This window comes from Maniola jurtina, chromosome 4 (genome assembly GCF_905333055.1).
Source record: "Maniola jurtina chromosome 4, ilManJurt1.1, whole genome shotgun sequence".
Taxonomy (NCBI): Eukaryota; Metazoa; Arthropoda; class Insecta; order Lepidoptera; family Nymphalidae; genus Maniola; species Maniola jurtina.
In genome coordinates this window covers 12752734-12773889 of record NC_060032.1, presented here as the reverse complement: position 1 = coordinate 12773889, position 21156 = coordinate 12752734, and the positions used below count along the sequence as shown (strand labels likewise).

The window sequence follows — 21156 nt, the reverse complement described above, 5'->3', positions numbered from 1 at the left end:
TTTGAAGAATAAAAACCGGCCAAGTACGAGTCAGACTCGCGCACTGAGGGTTCCGTAGGGGTATTTTTCCAACATTTTGCACGATAAATAATATGCATAAAAATAAATAAAAATCTGTTTTAAAATGTACAGGTAAAGCCCTTTATTATGATACCCCACTTGGTATAGTTATCTTACTTTGAAAATTGAAACACATTTTAATTTTTTTTTTTAAATGTAACCACAAATCTTCGGTTTTCAGATTTATTCCTGTACTTGTGCTATGAGACCTACCTACCTGTCAAATTTTATGATTCTAGGTCAACGGGAAGTACCCTATAGGTTTCTTGATAGACACGACGGACGGACGGACCGCGGACGGACGGATGGACGGACAGACGGACAGACAGACAGACAGACAACAAAAGTTATCCTATAAGAGTTCCGTTTTTCCTTTTGAGGTACAGAAGTACATAAAAGTAGCCTATATGTTAATCCAGCTCTTTCATCTAAATTAGTTCAGCTTCTTTCATTGTGGCGTGAAGGAGTAATCCAAACATCCAAACTTTCACAGTTATAATAATATTACTTAGATTAGTATTAAAACTCCCCTTTATTATTTTTTACTAAATCATTTAATAGTGGGGCCATGATTTTTGCAAAAAAACATTAGGTAGGTCCTTACCTATCGTTTTTCGCAAACGCACGCAACTTTTTTTGTACCAGAAAGTAGTAACAATAAAGAGAAAAAGAAAGAAAACGTGGACAGGGAAGCACTTATCTCTATAAGAGATCTCTATCAGTGACCCTTAAACCATTATGTGCGTTTTAAGCAAATAAATATCACTTGCCTTAACGATGAAGGAAATCGTGGGGAAACATGCATGCATGACAGTTCTCATTCTGAGCCGAGACCTATGATAATGCTCAGTATTGAGCCGGTAATGGGTTGAGGATGACCATATAGGATTTTACATTTTTCCGCTTTCGTGAAGACTTAAAACAACGTGAACAATTCGTTACCACCAACAAACGCAATTTACAATAAAAAAAAAAGATAACGTAACGAAGGCTCTACCGCGGGTGACCAAACGGCTTCGCGTTGAACGGATTCATTTCACTCACTCAAGCAATCACGGCTTGCCTTCGTTCACCCTTCAGGTCTTTACGTTCGACCCGCCATATTGGTTTGAACCTCGGAGCGAGACGGTTGTGTTGGGGGCGCGTAAAAAGTGACAGGCAGTTAACGATGAATCAAAACTTTCAGAACTCTCCAGTTATGTGTTTAAATTTCACTAAAAGCTTATTTATTGTGTAGTGCGGATACAAACAAGTTTTTTCAAGCTTCATTTCAAGTTGCAAGCGTAATATCTTAGCCCATCGAGGCTTCGGTGGGTTGAAATGCAAGCATTCCACGGCGTATGTTGAACTTTAAGTTTTTTTTTCGGTGCCGCTTTTCAATACGTTTCGAGTATTTTAAAGCTTCGAACTTTTATAAACTGCTTACTAAAAAAACTATTTTTTCGCGCAGTGATTTTGTTATGGTGTTAAAAAATACTAGTGACTTCAAAAGTTAGTTTCATTGAAGCTGATTACCGAAACATACAAGGTAAGGATCAGAAGTTTTTTTATGGATTATAAGTAGTTAATTAATATCATGTTTATTATTTTACTGGAAAAATATATGGATAAAAATATATGCTTCAAATAAAATGATCAAAAAGTAGGCTTAAAAAAATAGGTATGATTTAAGCCATTTGTTTACCTTGGTAAAGAATTAAAAACCTTATTGCAAATGGTAGAGTCATTACATACAATGGCAATGATTGTAAAAGTAATGAACTAATCATAAATAAACAAAAATCTGGTACCTACCTAATTACTAAACGGTGAAAGTTAGGCTACAATAGGTAAGTACCTATTGACACTTGATAATAATAGTTTTACACTAATGTTCTTTTGTTTAACGATTAAATTGATAACGCTATCATGGGATTAATCAGTAAATGATCTCTTATTAGATTGATCTATTATTTTTATGCAGTTATGTACATATATTAAAACTACCTACCAGATTTGAAATCCAAAATATACTTATGTAGCTACTCTATTGTCTCTATAGTAAGGATACCAGAGTTCAGGATGAAATAAGAGTCTCACTTTACATGATTATTAATTTGCTAAAAAATCTTGCTCATTTGAAAAAAGGATCTATCTAGATTCTAGGTTATTTCTATATTAACATAGCAATCTTTATTTTGGAAATAAAATAATGAAGTAACTAGATAGGCCCTTATCTGGTTTCGTTTCTTACAGTAGCTACATATTAGGTAGGTTATTATTCTTCAACAATGTATGGAATATTACATAATAGGTATAAATAATTACTTGATATTAAAAATTAAACGATTGTTCAGGATGCACTATAGTAGGTTAACTTTCAAAACCAAATAAAATTCTTTAAATGTTTACTGCTTAGGTAACATAATCACTAATCCAAAATATTCTAGAAATATCTCAAGACAGCAATACCTACCTAAGAATCTTATCTAAGACATGCCTTGCCACAGACTTACCGCGATTATCAGCGAAAATAATATACTTAGCAAAACGGTATTTTTTCCACTATCATTATGAGATAAAAGTGACGATTGATGTTTACATTTAATTACTTACAGGTTTCTACTATAATTACCACTAGTAGAGTAGTATAAGCGTATATTTTTCCTTTTACTCTAGGATTTATAAGATTAAACTTAAAACAAAAATTATCAACTATTTTCAAATCAAATAACTCATTTGTTCTAGAATTTTAATATCCAAGTCATAAATGATATCAGATGTTTATATATTTCAATGTACATTATGCTAAGGTACTTTTAATTTATCTAAAAGCAAACTGGGACGATATAATACGTTTACGTTTACGAAGTTTTTATCCTCACGTTCGGTATCCTTGACAACACGTGAGTCAAAACATACGGGTTCTTTACACTGTCGGATTGTAGATAAAATTATCAATGCAACACGCCTACACTTAAAGGTCGTCTGAACTTACGGTGTTTCACTACATCTATATCAAATAAAACAATAACAAGCCAGGAGTTACAAAGAATCTATGGTCGAGTCAGCGTATTCTGTAATCAGTATACATTTCAACAAAGAAAACATCAATTCATTCAATATAATTTATATTGGTTCGAGTTTACAGAAAATGTTGAAATATACATGAACTCTTGCATTTTGAGCGCTCAGATATTTCTAACGGTCAACCAATTTACATAATCTTACGCTTCAGCAATCGCCCATACTTTTAAAAGCATGAAAAGCTAAAATCTTACGGAATCATTCGCGTGATTAGTATCGGTTCACGGCCAGTATGGGACGGTGTTAACCGGTTCGGAAGAGTCGGTTTGCGATTCGAAAAAAGAAGGCCCGTGGCCGTTGAATTTCGAGGTCGTAACCCAATTGGGGACCAGTCACAGGTAAGCTTTGTAGTACACTTTCTCCGATGCGTGACGCGCCCAGACTTGGACGTTTCACTTAGTCTACAGGTGCTCTGATGATGAACATGCGATCTAATGCTACATAAACACATGTACAAAAAATTTCACAAGTATTCGCGAATTAATCCATGACTGCTTGCTCGAAAGTTTCAAAGACAACACTTAAATAACACCAGCATCACATTTGGCCGTGCCGTGCAATGGATAAAATCATTACCAGTTCCTGCTTTACAAGTTGTATTCATTAATGCTATTGATGAATTAATGTATTGCGGTCAAAATGATAGTTAGCGGACACAGACATCGATAATTAAGTATTCAAAGACTACGTAATTAGATGTCTGAGTCTTCGAAATGCAAGTTGGAATCAGTAGCAACATGTGAGTTGTGACCTTCGATATTCGGTTTCCAATTTCGCATGATTAAATGGTATTTGGATGAAAAATGCGGAGAGTTAAACACAAAATTACGTACTGGTTTGAGAAACATTAAGATAATGATTTCCAATCATTTGAAGTAATAGCAGAGATACAACCAGTTGCTGACTGGTTTAGGGTAGCAAAAAAATTGACCGCAGTTCTGAAAAATCGTCCAGATTTCATATCAGTATTGGGAAGCCATTTTTAGATGTTTAAAAGCAAGGGTATACAAATATGACATCACTGTATCATATTATGTAGAAAAATATTTAGTAGACGTGCTGAAATCTTCCTCAATTCGGCAATTATAGGTGAACGATTTGATCATAATTTACTTATAGCCAAGTTATAAAAATATTCGCTTATTTAAGTTGTCTGTTATAAAGATGACGGCAAAATGACTTTATTCTTTTGAACAAAAAGTGAAGAGAATACCTCGACAACAATAACAGTTGCGTCAACTATCGATCATTCATTGACATTAGCACAAATACATAATGAAGAACCTGTAATTCTGCATTTAGTTTCATTTTGTGAGTAAACTCTGAAAAGATTCATTTTTATTGGTGTATAACTCGGTCGATACACAGCATGCGGGTACTCCCCGCAGACTAGCAAACAAAAACCCAGCCCAATGATATTTAGAACAGAAAGCATTTTAGAAATCTGCCGCACCCCTAAATGCGTTCGCTTTCGACCAATAAAAATGTTCCTCAAAAGTGCCCACATGGCGTGCGTTTTAGAAATTTTGCGCCCAGGAAAACATTTGAATGAACTACTTATATAATAAATGCCAAAGTGTGTTATTTTGTAGGTTTGTCCGTCAATTACACCGTAACGGAGCAACTGATCGGCATGATATTTTTAGCATATGGATACATGCAGTTCAAGGCCTGGAGGGTGTCAGACTACTTTTTAGCCCGTAAAACTAAAGAGTTCCCACGGGACTTTAAAAACCTTTATTCGTGTGGGTGAAGTCGTGGGTATCAGCTAAGATCAATATAAATCAATGTGAATGAGGCTTTAGTATTTAGATTTTTGCATATGAATGCACGGCCGTATTATTTTTCAAGCGCGAAGAGTTCAATCATATTTTACATGAATAATTTTACGGTGTGATCAGCGGCAGATTTAGAAAGCGTTGATGTTTTCTAATTTTTTAACACAATTATGCGATCAGACATATTTATTACTTGGTATTTCAATTTCAATTAAGACACTTTCATATTTTACTTGCTTGTTTATTAAAGTTAAACCTATTAGTTATTATTTAGGTAAGCACAAAAACAGGTACGAAATTGAAAAACAAAATAATGCTTATTGTGTTTTTCTAATTTCTCAATATAGGTTAGGTAGGTACTTAAAATAACGTTAGGTAAGCTAAACAATTAAGTATAACTAAGTAAATATTTACATAATTATGACACATAATGATTACGATAAGAAATATGACGCTTCAAAAACAACTTAAATTTAGGCTGACCTCTATTAGTTTATTTTTATAAATAATACCTACTACTACTATAGTACCTTATGTTTCTACTTAACCATTAAAACATACAAATATTTTTTTATAATTTTTTTAATGAAAGTGTTTTTACACTTCAAAGAAATCTCTAAATATTTTTTTAATTAAATAATTTAAAAAATATTGTAAATACAAATTGAAATAACTTTGTACCTACTTAAACATTATTTAACAAACTTACCTACTTGAATATTTTTAAACGGTCATGGTCACCCTACTTTTACAGTTTTCTTTTTTCAAAATCATTATTTTATACATTTTACCGAATATTTTGTTTTAAATAACATAATTTTGATATACGGAAGTTTTTTTTATCTTTTGGAGTTTCCTCGAATATGAAATCGCCTCAGTGTATGTCTGTTGTCACAGCATGAAGTTGAAAACTGCAGTTAGAAAAAATTGTAAAATTTGACCACTGGCCTACCTATAATATTTAATTAGGTAAGCCAGTGCCGGCAGTCTTTTAAACAAACTTAGTTTTTTTTTTATCTTTCAAGGTAGGAGATAGCGTAATGCATAGCCGGAAATATTTGTTCACATTGTTCCAAGTGTTAAAACTCCCTCCCTTTGCCGTGCCTTTATCGTTACTTATCTTACCGGAAACCATAAAAACGTGTGACCTTCTTATCTATTCGAAACTTCCCTGGATAATATTTTGATAATGGTGTTTACAAATAACGAACTAAAGGCGAAAACACAAAACTTTTTTAAAATTATAGACTAGGTGCTTGGCTGCAATCAAGTGATCATGCAGCCTAAGATGAAGCAGGTTAAACGCGTCTCATCTTAGACCACATCATCACTTTCCATCAGGTGTGATTGTGGTCAAGCGCTTACCTATAGTGAATAAAAAAAAAGGTTTGCCTAAAAATGCTTATTCACTCTTGACTTACGAATTGATTCACATCGCGTTCTTCTGTTACCTCATGACACATTCTGGGTTTCTGAGACGCTGGACATTTATCTTCAATAACAAAATATCTGTTTACGATCCTTGAAAGAATGATTGCTTCGTTGGTTATCCAAATCATGGCAGCAAAACGCACCGCAGTTTTTTGCTATGGGGATTATTTGTATCGCATCGCAACAGTTTTATGGTTCGGTCCTGGCGTAGGTCGCATAGACAGGTCCAAGCAAGTCAGTGTCTAGTTTGGTGTTGGTTGAAAAGTGAACTTTTTGTATCACCAATTTGGTGATGTGAGTTGAGGATCGACACAATAGATCAAAAACAGAATCACATAAATCTAATCATATCACTAGCCTTCTACAATGATAATTTATCATGCCTAGGTAGGTAAGAACTACATCTAGTTTGCAAGAGGTAGGTTTTTTAAAATGCAATTAGGTACCTAATTAATTGGCATGGAGTATGAAAAGCGAATCGCCTTCGTTATTAATCATTATTAATGCATCCTGCGTTAACGCATGCGCGCTCGGTTAACAATTGAAATGTGGAACGAACACGCGGTTTCAAGTTTCCAAACGGATTTCATTCATCAGCATTAATGTTCGCAGCACACCTACTGAGTTGGCAGTTATGCACGTTATGCACTTATTGTTTAAGTCTAATAAAAACCCCTTATAGTATGTATTTTGTTTACAAACAAACGCATGTTGCGCCCAAACAGCATGATAGGGTTATTGACATTGGCGTAAAAAACAATACTTACCTAAGTACCTACCTAGTTGTAGATGTGTACGTAGGTATCTACCTAGGTAGGTAGGTACCTATTTGGGGAGAGGAGTGGAATTGGAGTTTAATTTTAGTAGGTACTTACCGAATAATTTTTAATTTAACGGTGCAATTTAATGCTAGTTTTTAACCCCGACCCAAAAATAGGAGTGTTATAAGTTTGACGTGTGTATCTGTGTATCTGTCTGTGGCATCGTAGCTCCTAAACTAATGAACCGATTTTAATTTAGTTTTTTTTTGTTTTAAAGGTTATAATCCAAGAAAATCGGTTCAGCCGTTTGAAAGTTATCAGCTCTTTTTTAGTTACTGTAACCTTCACTTGTCGGGTGTTATAAATTTTTAATTTACACTTGTAGTCAAATCTAATTTTCTTACAAATTATACTTACTAAAGATTTTTTGAATATTTAAGTAGAAAACATGCACATTCACTCTCAAAACCGTAAATAAATATTTTTTTTCAGATTTTTTAATACTCAATACACACTCATCTTTCAAAACATTTTGAGTTTCTAAAATGCTCAATTATTTTATTCGGAACTCCTGGCGAGTTTTGCTACTTTGACTTTAAAGATATGGGATTTGGTACCTCGCAGCAACACTTCCTTTGTCCTCGGACGTTAAACATTCTGCTTGAGCTATAGATAATGCCTTTTTTTCTCTTCGCCTTTCATACAATCATTACAAAGCATTGAATAGCAACAGTAATTTATTCTCGTGTCGTGTACAACAAGTGGAATTTCCTTCACCTAAATGCAGATATTTTTCATTATGCTCGGTACATTTATTTGCTCAGCTGACAGTCTTTGATGACGTCGCATGGATACTCACAATTGAAGACCGAATTTTAGGAATGTTTTGTGCAAATGAGACTAAAATAAAATAAGTTAATTATCAAGCAGACCCTGTTGTTGTTAGTTGAAAATTAAAATACTTACAGAAAACACATCAAGTAGAAAAAGAGCAACAGAATGTGGATATGCATAATAAACAAACATTTGAAGGAGAACAAAATCCGTTAGAGATGAAAAGAGTCAAAACTTATTTGCGCGCTGCCTATTGTACTTACATACACTGATGATACTATCTCAGAAACATGTCCACAACTCGCAAGTTCCAACAACAGCAGCACAGAGTTTGAGTCAAGTAGATGAACAGTATGCAAAGGAATAGGTAACGAACAAACAGACCAACATTAATTTTTATATAAGTAGGTAATAGAACATCGGGTAGAAAAGTTGTTGAAATACTACGATCCGCAGGGTTATGCTGTATCTCAGTGGCACACTAATTTCGTGAAAATTTCTAATAATTAAATGTCGAACTCAAATTTTCTATTCGCTAACGTCAGTTTTTAACCAAGATGACGTCATAGACAATGACTCTCGATCATAGCCATTAATGGGATGGAATAGAAACCGGAAATGCTTTTTCACGTATGTTTTCGTATCGATAGTTTTTAAAACTCTATTCACTAAGCAAAAATGACAGTTTGTAGTTAGAAACTTTATTAGGTGGCTACGATCGTTTTAACAACTAGTCGGGACCAGTGTTTTGCGACTCGCCACTATTATCCGTCCGTTTTATAGAGGTAATAATTTTTTAGCAATCTCAACGAATGTAGAGATGTTTTAATTTCGAAGGATTTTTATTAATTACAAATCGGCTGAATTCCGCTCGGTTTTTCAGAAAAATACATTATAATAAAAAATTGATACCTAGTACCTAGGTACTTACCTATTAGTTGTAAAAAGGTAAGTAATATAAAGTAAGGTTGGTTCGTCGGAGTTAAATTATTGTTATTTTGTAAGCAAGTAGGTACTATATTTTGTGGTTATGTTAATGTTGTCACACTAATATTATAAAGGTGAAAGTTTGTATGTGTGTGCGTGTGTGTGCGTGTGTGTGTGTGTGTGTTTGTTACTCCTTCACGCAAAAACTACTCCTTCACGCAAAAACTACTCCTTCACGCAAAAACTACTGGCCGGATTTGGCTGAAATTTGGAATGGAGATAGATAATATCCAGGATTAGCACATGGGCTACTTTTTATCCCGGATAATCAAAGAGTTCCCACGGGATTTCAAAAAACTTAAATCCACGCGGATGAAGTCGCGGGCATCATCTAGTAGATAATAATTTAAAAAAAATATGGCTCGTGCCGTATTGATGGGGCATGCTGAAGAGCAGCGCCAACAAAAGGCGCTACGGGTCCACAGGCGCAGGCTGCGCGATATGTATAACCCAATGGAGCTGCCAGAAACAGAGTTCATTGCGAACTTTCGTTTGAGCAAGGCTGGCTACCAGCAGGTGTTAGAGGAACTCGGGCCTCACCTCCAAGCCGCTCGACGAAGGACAGCTATTCGCATTGAACTAAAGGTGTCTCATGTAGGTACTAAAATACCTATTTTTATCTTTGTACCTATTCTACTCCCTTTACAACCTCTCGCACTGCCAAGGGTCACTGGTAGAGATCTCTTATAGAGTGCTTCCCTGTCCACTTTTACTTTCTTTGTCTCTTAATTGTTACAACTTTCTGGTACAAAATAAAATAACAAATAAAAATAAAATTCTGATATTTATATTGAGGAAGAAAATATTGAGATTAATTTAACACAAAAATTGGATTTTATATTTATTGCAGATCCTAGCAGCTCTGCATTTTTATGCCACGGGTACATATCAGCGCCCAATGGGGACATCTATCTTCAATACGATGTCCCAACCATGTTTGATCCAATGAGATGACCCATCGCAATATCGCGATGGGACTCTGCAAACTCGACCAAGAGTTCGAATTGGCGCACAGAGACTTTTCTTCTTGGAGGCATCTAAATAGACAAAATATGCTTCATGATTTCGTTCAAATTGTGTGCTGAAGGAATAATTAGGTAGGTACACAATAAAAGCACTCAAGAATACTGTAATTCTATAGTCATTCTATAGTCATAATTCAAAGTTAGGTACTACAAAACACTAATCTATGCAAAACACAAAACCGTTTAAATTCAAGTCAAAGCAAAGACTACAATATTATACTAGAGTCAAAGTTCAAACTGATGTAATGTCAATGTCAAATGTCCATAGATAATAATTAAAAACTAGTCGAAGTCGTACAATTTAAAAAGTCTTACATTTCTACTACGCTACCTGTCAGGCAGAGATATTTAATTTGGCCATATAAAGTCGATAAAATACGCTACTATGTTAATGTTGGCCAACTGCCAAGTGTTAGATACTCGTAATTAGTTAGCCACGCATTCGATACGGAATAGAAAAACACGTGACCTAAATTTCATGGATTTCTAACTGGACTCAGTGTCTAACGAAAACTTTCAAAGATACAGAATAGCCATGCTGGTCCGTGCATAAAAGAGAGGCGCAACTTTGTCTCTTCTGAATGAGACAATTTCAACAATTTTTTAAAAAAGTTTCTACAACAATAAAGACCGAAAAGTCCTTGAAAATAATATTGAATATTGTTGAAGACAAAATAGAAAGCGTAGACGAAGGCCAACAATAAAATTATGTATATGGATCAAATTGAGAAAAAGATCAATGTCGCATCGCATTGTGAAGTTAGTGATAATGCCAGGGTCAGAATATTATGGAAAAAGCCGCAATAACATCATGATGTTGAGAAAAACACATGCATTGGTACTTACTATACAGAGATATTTGAATCGGAATTTTATCCAGAATTTCATCATTGTGCCAAATCACATGGTGTATTAAACGGTTTAGGCATCGCAAAGATAATAAACATACTGACAGTTTTTAATCTATATCTCTAATTTTACATCTGTTTCTTGCCGCAACGGAGCAAGGGATCAACGTAATTTTTTTACGATATCTTGGATATAGTTAAAATATGAGACATGGGAAAATGGAAATCAAAGCGCTCGTACAAGATTTTTATAAATCTAAATCCACACGAACTAAATCACAGACAGCATCTGCATCTACTGGTACAGTATTATACCTATTAGTACAAAGGGTCCATTTAGAAACGTACATATCTAATAAAAACTTTTTAAATAGGTACCTACATAAAGATCGTTTATTTCAACTTCGAATTTTTAACCTGACCTTTTAATTAGGTATTACTAGATCGTGCTCACCATGTTCAAAACGTTCTTATCACCGAATGTCATCTGGATGGCCTTGTCCTTTCCTTGCGTTACCATTTTAAGTGGGTCCACAAAACAAAATCTCGTTGCTTATTCCAATTTATAGATTTATATCACTGGGTATAGATCCGGCTTCAATATGTTTTATTATCGCAGCGAGGTCAAAATATAATATTACGGACCTTATTTTTAATATTAATTTAATTAAGTGGGTATAAGAACTATTAAAAGTAATAAAATTTGGGATTTGTATAGTAAAGGTACATCGTAATATAATGCGTCTCCCCTTTCATTTATCCAATGTTCATTTAGCATAATGTTAAAATAACAATCTTTGTCTTTGTCTCAATCGTAGTCTGTAATTATGAAGTATCCATTTCTTTAAGAGTTTAGACATGTTACTTAAATGTTACAATTTCAAAATTGGGGCTTTTGAATTCAAACAAAGGTCGTCAAAGTTACGTTATTTGAATTGTCTCAAGTATCAACACACATCGACCCGAGTGTGGCCCAAATCGCACAGCATTCCCGTTCACGGTCCAATCGGACACGATCTTGTTAAGTTGCGAAATCGATTATAAATCTACGTGCCACGAGGTGCCACTTAAGTTCACGAAATAGATTCGCCTTGCGTTTTAAGGCTGTCGGGTCCCTTAAAGGCAAAAATGTTTTGAAATGGTTATACGACTGACGAGTCACGACCGCGTGTGACGATTTCTTTTACGAATTTTTGTTGACACATATTCATAATAGAATATCAATTGAATTGTGGTATTGTCAACATACCTACCCTACATTCCACATGGTTTACGAAATAGGTGTAAAACCAGATCAACGTTTGGCCATATTTTGTTTTCTTTATATGTGTAGCGTTTAATCTAGCTATCCGTAAGTTATATTACGTCTATCCAGCATATGAGTTCATATTTTCAATCTTACACAGTCATATAATTTTTATTTTCCAATTAAAAAGACATCACTGATTTAGAATCATACAGCAGAGCACATCTTCTCTACCAATCTCAAATATTTAATTCTAGTTCATAATCCTTATCTGTTTTAAAAAGTTAACAGGGCTCTCTCCGTCACTCGTTTCATACAATCGTTGTTCCAATTTCATTTGAATATTAAGCAACCAAAGTCTATGAAATTTTGCAGACATATTCTAGAAACTAATATCTGTGTCTGTGGTGTTTTAGATTTTTCTAAAAATATGTAGTTTCAAAATTACAGGGGCTCAAAGATTTGTATGAAAATTTTTAAGACCGTGTAACGTTGAAACCGAATATTTTAACAGAAATCTGGAAAATCAAAGACATAGATATTAGTTTCTAGAATATGTCTGCAAAATTTCATGGACATTGGTTGCTTAATATTCAAATGAAATTGGAACTACGTTTGTATGAAGCGAGTGACGGAGAGGCCCCTCTTAACTGTTTTAAAAAGTAAACAAGTTACTTTTCGCTGAAATCCGCAAGAGTAGTATAGTGCTGTAGGAGGTACTCAATCCGGTGCAAATGATCTGCAACTTTGTATGTTCACAAAAATTGTAATTTGCAACAATGTAAAGCGAAAACCGGTTGAGTTCCCCCATAGAATGCAGTCGACTTCGTTGGCTTCGCTTAAGCCGAAAAACATATAAATAATGGATAAGTACATAGAAGACCTTGGCCCGCACACGACGCAACTGGAGCACTAATCCAATTTACTGATGCCAACAAGCTTACTTACTTATTCACTGTAAATAATGAAATTATTACTATGGAGAGATATTATGTATAAGTAAATACATAATATAGTTTATTGCACATCAACATATTAAAAAAAGAATATATGTATAGCTAAACCTGTTGTAAGAGAATAAGAAGAAACAAGAATCTCCAAAGGGGGAAAAATATTTCTATTAATTATAGCTTCTCTTTTAAGTATAGCTAATCTTACTTATATCCAGTTTGTTGTAGATTGGAATTTCCACACTATTTTGTATTAAATATGATATTATAGGTATATCAAGGAAATATGTATTTGAAACTACCTAATCAGTGGCAAACGTTTATCAGCTAGGTACGTAGTTTTATAAGTGTGAGTGGTCCACTCGTTACGATTGCTAACTACTCAACATTCCAACCAAGATAAGAATTGGTCTTAGTGGAAAAATCGCACTTAACCTTAAAACCATAAAAAGTAACACCTACAAGTACTAAATACTTTAAAAATATAATACTCTTAATTCCTATGAAAACTGAAACGAAAGATGAATATGTTAAGAAATAGATTATTAATATTTCCAACGTTTTAAATAAATAGACTTACAGAAACACGTCGAACTTGTTGCAAATATAACTACAAACTTGACATTGGCTAATCTTTGTAAAGCCAGACGAGAGAGAAAATAAAGGAAACACGTCATACATAGAAGAATGCAATGCAAGAAAGAAACCTACGACAGCATAAAAAAAAGTTGAAAAAACTATAACCCGACTACGGAAAAAATGAGACAACTTGAACCCGACTTGGTACAAGTAAAATAAACTAAAAAGAAAGAAATAGTCGGGTTATAGTTTTTTCAACTTTTTTTATTTGAAACTTTTCCGTTTTAATAAGTCTATGATGCGACGACTAACCGAGGTCTCGTGAATGGCCAATAGGTGGCGCTGTATGAGAAATAATAATTCTAATAAAAAGTGGTTTCTGTCGCTTGGTATATTTTAATAATAACTATATTTATATTTATGAACTCAGCATTTTCTCCTCTTTCGTTGGACATCTCACTCGACAAAATAGCAATTAAAATTTTTTAAGACCCTCACTTTTTTTTTATGTAACATCCGTCTGGCCAATTTTTTTCGTATAAAATATAGCCTATGTCACCCGGGCCTTTACAACGAATCGATTGACACCTCATTTATCAAAATCGGCCCAGTAGTTTAGGCGCTACGGTGGAACACACAGAATCTGGATACAAACATACATACATATTACATACATACATACATACATAGACTGCTAAAATCACAACCCTTCCTTTCGGCTTTGCCGTAGTCGGGTAAAAATATGATAAAAATCTTATGACATCAACATTACACGTTGTTACAATCACAATTTTAAGTTCTCACGATACGTATGGGATACTTTAGCCTTTAAAACAAGAACATAACGATAGGTTACCGTAAGCTTAGTAGGAAACAATGAAAACGAACAATCATACGGCACGCGTAGATGACGTCGGCCTAACCATTACAATCAAGATAAATATTTGGTTAATCGTCCACATGAAACGATAAACGATTAAAGTTTACGTCAGAATCACAAAAGCTACGTTTATACACTTATGTATGACTAGCTGATGCCCGCAGCTTCGCCCGCGTGGATTGGTCAGATCCCCTGCAGCATCAGGACTGAGGAGTTGGACTCCAAATTTTTTATGAAACAATGTCGCGAAGTTCCTCTATCGATTAAAAAAAGAAATGACGCAAATCGGTTCAGAAATCTCGGAGATTTCGGTGTACATAGGTAGAAAAACACAACTCCCTTTTTGAAAGTCGGTTAAAAAAGTAGCCTATTTTACGCCCTGGTCAATCCTCTACTTGCCTGTGAAAGTCCCGTCAAAATCGGTTCAGCCGTTCCAAAGATTAGCCTTTTCAAACAGACAGACAGACAGACAGACAGACAGACAGACAGACAGACAAAAATTTTAAAAACGTGTGATTCAGTTATGGTATCGTTCAAATAACCATATGAGCTTAATATGAGGTAGTTATTTCGAAATTACAGACAGACACTCCAATTTTATTTATTAGTATAGATGTAATTATAATTCCACTGTTTGCCCAACTTTTTGAAACGCTTTAAAGATGGAATCGCAATAAAATTTGGAATTATAATGAAATTGCCCCATTCTTATAAGTACGTAATGTGGTGCAAATTGACTTCATTTTGCCTTTTTATTATTTCTGTTCTGTCGGGAAAAAGTGATTTTATCTTTGACCATATCCATTAAACCAACCGGACTTTCGGGTGCATTATTCGTTAAAAGCCCATATTATAATGGGGAAATAAAGTTCTCAGCGGACCATTTTAAAAGCTCCGGAATAAATCTGCTCTAGTTTTTTGTTTTTAAAAACATACTTAAATTTCTGTTCTTTATTGTAATTTTACTGACTAATATCAAAAGCACAAAATTTTATAATTCTGTACCTTCTACACAAGTACATATTTACTAGAGTATGAACATTGAACGTGTTATTGTTAATTTGTAAGACAATTTAGTTTTCACAAGGATCGCACCTGCCCTAGTCTCCCACAAAATGAACGGTATTAATCCAGTCTTTATGTAGAAAGACTAAAAACTAGGCGAGGGATTAGACGTTCAATGAATTTATAATCATGTTTGACCAGACCATGTAGAGTCTGCAATAAAAGTGAAGATTGTGTCGAAGCTTTTACTTTGTAGTGTCCTGAATAAGCTTTCCTGTTTTATTAGACATAACTTTGTATGTACTTCAATGTTCAATATACACAACTTTTTGTACAATGTTGTGTCCAGTCTAAGGAATGGGGGTGGTTATATCGAAGTGGAGTTATTTTTATTGCTGACCATAGTGCCACGGCTCACCATAAACGCGTCTAACGCATGACCCGTTTTAACATTTATGGATATCCGGTTTGCTGTATATGTAAGGATAATGGGTGCATTGCATTGCTGAATAGGAAAGGGACCCGGCTTAGTGTTACTAGCCTCACATTCTGGGAATAGAATTTCTTAGAACCTTAGTTCCTTTCAAACACAAACGACTAATGTCCAATAGGAAAACGCAATGTCAGATGTCCTAGATACTGCTGGATTGATATTGATAAAGCTTTTAAAGACTGACAAGCTACCGGAAAAATCGATTGGCACTAACATCGTCAGACAGATAATAATATGAGTAGTATATGATATGAAATGGCTGCATCTGATATCATATACTACTAGATCCTCTTTGGGTCAATCAGATAATAAAATGAGTAGCTAATAACTACTACTACTACCTAATTCACTGGTTCTACCCGAATCTTGGCCTCTGAGGTCATTATTCAAACACAAAGGTAAAATATCGTATATTTTATTTAGTTGGTTTCCCTAACTTTCTATTTAACCTTTACAACCTTTAAAATTCAAAAAACCGGTTACAATCGATGACGGATTAGACAGACTAACGGAATCTCTGTATTTCTGGTCGAACAAGCTGCACATCTATAAACTAGTACAAATAAGCTGGTTTTTTCACCCACCGAAGTCATCTTTTGTCTTATCATATTTTTAATTGACTGTGACATCGAGAATCAATCTTTTCCTTATTTGAATACGTTGATGCGAATCGTGTGACTGAAGGTATAATTAGTAAAGTTCAGAAATCTGCTTTCGGACCTGCGCATCACTATCTTCGCCACATTGATTGGAAATATTAAACAATAGAGACGCACGAGTTTAAACAGCATGGTAGAGAAAAGTAACGGAACTTTATACTGCGTAAGAACTTACTTGTAGTAGAACCTATTGAATAACGTACAAGTAGAGACATCAGACCACAGGTTCTGATTCGTGGCACTAGCAATTACTAATTTTGGTAAACATAAGAGTCGCTACGCACCATTAACGGATCACAAATAAAATCATGCCTTTAACGTGTTTTATGTTTTCGAAAAAGATGAATAGTTGATGGTTATTTAAGTATGAAAATCACAAATTGAATCTTTAATAACCCATGACTGGCACGATACTAATACAATAACAAGAAAAATAGCAAATTACCTCCGTGTTTTGAATCAAGCACAAGATTTAAAATCTTGACCTTTAAGTCTGTATTAGGTAATGCCTGATTGGTACTAGTGAAGTTTTTTTTTGTCTCGACACTGCTTCAACTTGGCGCCACAGTTTACTTAGTCAATACTTATTAAGTAATTTTGACAAGTGCTAATAAAAACTAGGGCATAAAATAAAATATCAGCACTAAAGAATAAAATACAAAGGACACGTTTTAAATCACAAAAAATTATAATCGTGCTTCTCAGTGGTAAAATGTTATAAGCAATGAAGTAATATTTTAGTAACAGAATTATCTCATTTCAAAATGCTTTCAATTAGACTGAATCGCTAATAATGCTCTAATAAGCTTTGGTTGAGAGAGTAAAGTAATTGCTAAAGTGTTTCATAATATAATTATTCAATGCCATATTCAAACATTTATCTTATCAACGACTAATCAAGTAACGAAAGAAAGTCGTCACCAAAATTGAGATAAGATTATTCAGGTAATTGTAGTTTTTCACACTCAGCAGGAACGTATGCAGTTTTTTATAACCTTGAGACGATAAGTTCGAAAAAAGGTTTTTGACAAAAATATACAATGTATTGGTTAGTTTTGGGCATTGGGGTACAAAAATGTTCGGAATGCAATCATCAGGTAGACGGCCCCACAATTTTGAACTGGTTTTCAGTTAGTGATTTCTGCTGTGTCGGTTCTGATTTGTTAATTAAATCCCAGTTGATTGACTAAAGAGTAAATTCTTCGCACGCATAAAGCGTTCGATTGAATTTGGAATTTTATATTGTTCAAATGAATATTTTAATCTTAGATATTTACTTTATCATTCATGTGATTGAGTTTAACTCCGATCTCATTGAATCCTGGTGGTTTGATACAAAGTGGGGTGTTCTGAGTTTAGAACTGATATCTATACATATAATAAAATTGTAGAAAAGATTCCGACGAATTGAGAACCTCCTCCTTTTTTGGAAGTCGGTTAAAAAGTGGTGTCTGTACAATGGAAATATATAAAAAAAAAGTAGCAGGGGTTGTTATTATATCGATGCCGAACCCGAAATTGTAATTAATTTTTTTTTGTCTGTTTGTCTGTTTGTCTGTGTGTTTGTGCACGCTAATATCAGAAACGGCTTATTCGATTTAGATACGGTTTTCACTAATATATTGTAGTAAGCTTCACTTAACATTTAGTGTTTATTTTATGTCAATCGTTTCATAAATAAAAAAGTTATGTCAATTTAAAGAATCACGGCGAACATTTTTAATAACGTACAGAGTACGTACTACACGCCTCGCGCCTGAGCGTCCGTGGCTATATAAAGCGCGGTCACTATTCCACGCGAACGAAGTCGCGGGCACAGCTAGTTATCAAATAAATTCTCTATTTTAATAAAAAAATATGCAATGTTAAATATAACAAACCTCAAGAACTAACGGACCTATTTATTAAAAAAATAAGATAAATATACAGAGAGAATTTATAGAGTTACAAAATACAATTATCAACAATATATTCTTCTATAGAACTCAGAGTGCTTAGCATAAATGAATATCATAATTTTATAGCGATGTATAAAAGAAAGTTGCAGACGACTCATTAATTTCCATATTAAAACCTTGACATTTTCGTATTGAGGCCAACTTTGAAATGGCATAGACTAGGAAGTTAAGATAATATTTAAGATTTAAGTGTTTGTTTTGTAAAATAAATGACCATCTAATGTGCTTCTAGTGAGCTATCTAATGATCTAACGTCTATTTGCTAGTTAATGACTTGTTATACATGACTTGAGAAAAAAATGTTACAGTCCAATGGTCTATGGGTCTACTGAAATAAATGTTTTGATTTAATAGTAGAGTATACTGTAGACTAGTTATTTTCAAATCAATCATTGATGAGTGGAATCCTCGAGACTCTTGATCCAGTGTCATTTCAGCGCTCGAATGACTTTACTATCCAGCATCTGGAATAATATGAACCGGTCATAACTCACAATTAGATCATAGTTGGTCTCCATTAAGACAAAATCGTGACAAGCCTATTTTAGAACATAATCAAGGTGATCAAACAATAGTTATAAATGACACATTCAAGGATATTAGTGACCTTAAGTTACTTATAAGTACAATGTACCCAATTACATGAGAAAATGACTAATATGCTTCTACACGTAATACCGACAAAGACGAATATCTTGTATGGTTCATTAATTTGGTACAAGACCCGTTGAAGCCTGGAGGCAAATGCCTACATATCGAGGTATTATTTCAAAAAGATGATTGAACCTAATTGGATTATACCATAGCCGGGCTCAGCAAGTAACTGTTGATTTATGCAAACGATAGACAAGCATATATATCATTATTTTTAACAATCAAAAGAACCATAAATGCAGAAGTCTAATATCAAATATCAAACGTATAGAGGAAAGGTTTTCGTCACTGAAATAGTAACATAAAATGGCATAATATGTATACATCAATGAAATGAAAACTACTTATTCATTTCATGTAGGTACCGTAGGTACTAGGTAGGCTAACATCTTATCGCGTTCATAATTCATGATTTTTATCGATTGGGAAAGCAAATTCTACTGATAAGAGTATGTAAGAGACAATTTGATCTTAAATCTTTCTAAAATCGAATATCGTAGAAGAAAGAGACTATCTTCTGGAGCCCAGAAATAGGATACAAATTCTTATAAAGAACAGAAACGAGAAAACAAAGTATGCAATAACGGTGTAATGTAAATTTAAATAAAGTTTCTTGGCTGAAGCCAGAAAGATAAAAATGTTCGAATTCGTTATAGATCATAATACAAGTTAATCGGGACCCAGACATTTTAAATTGTAGTTAAAAAACGATAGACTACTATCAAATCACACTAGATTTATATTCAAAACCTTTGTATCCGGGTGAATGACATTTTTATGACTTTCGATCATCATCATCATCATTATCAACCGAAAACCGTTCACAACTCGATATAGGTGACTTCTACACGCTACGGTCTTGTGTCACCTGAATCTAGCGGCTTCCTGCGACTCGTTTGACGAAGCCTGTCCAGTTGTGGGTTTTCCAACGTTGTGCATTCCGGTGTGAGGTTGCCATAGTAGCAAATTGGGACCCCAACGTCTATCAGATTTTCGAACTATGATCTGCTCATTGCCACTTCAGCTTCGTAACCCGTTAAGCTATGTTGGTTACTCTGGTTCGCCTACGGATCTCATTTCTGATTTTATCACGTACTAGCTGATGCCCGCGACTTCGTCCGCGTGGATTTAGGTTTTTCGAAATCCCGTGGGAACTCTTTGGTTTTCCGGGATAAAAAGTAGCCTATGTGCTATATAATCCAGGGTATAATCTATCTCCATTCTAAACTTCAGCCCAATCTGTCGAGTAGTTTTTGCGTGAAGGAGTAACAAACATACACACACACACACACTCACACACACACACACAAACTTCGCCTTTATAATATTAGTGTGATTACGAATTATCTCAGCCATATATTATACTAGCTGATGCCCGCGACTTCGTTCGCGTGAATGTAGGTTTTTTTAAATTCCCGTGGGAACTCTTTGATTTTCCGGGATAAAAAGTAGCCTATGTGCTAATCCAGGATATTATCTATCTCCATTCTAAATTTCAGCTCAATCCGTCCAGTAGTTTTTGCGTGAAGGAGTAACAAACATACACACACACACACACACACACACATACAAACTTTCGCCTTTATAATATTAGTGTGATTATCCGTTATATCAAAGACAAGGGTCGAGGCATTGTGCACCTATTTGCCATCCCTTGCCACTTTTTTCATCTCTGCTAAGATCTTTATCTATTACCACACACGGTGTCCCAAGGATTATAGTCCCTTGGTAGTTATAAAATTATCTCAATGATCGTAACTGCTCTTTTTACTGCGTCTGCTATGCTAATACTGCGTCTTTTTGTGCCACTTTACTTAGGTATATTTTTTAATTTGTGATATCATCAGCAGATTTATAAGCATGTATAATTAGCTATAAGAGTCCTAGAGACAAAGGACTTTTACTCGTAACTTGAATTGCGCGCGATCAACAAAGCAAAAAG

The 21156-nt window shown here is 34.4% G+C and overlaps 1 protein-coding gene across 1 annotated transcript in view; it reads left to right on the top strand.

Moving 5' to 3' along the window:
• Window positions 1-1150: 1150 nt before the first annotated feature.
• Window positions 1151-21156, top strand: part of LOC123864732 — a 64891-nt gene continuing 44885 nt past the window's right edge. The window contains exon 1 of the mRNA XM_045905355.1: window positions 1151-1588. The gene's annotated coding sequence lies outside the window, so the exon portion shown is untranslated. The remainder of the gene's footprint in view (window positions 1589-21156) is intronic.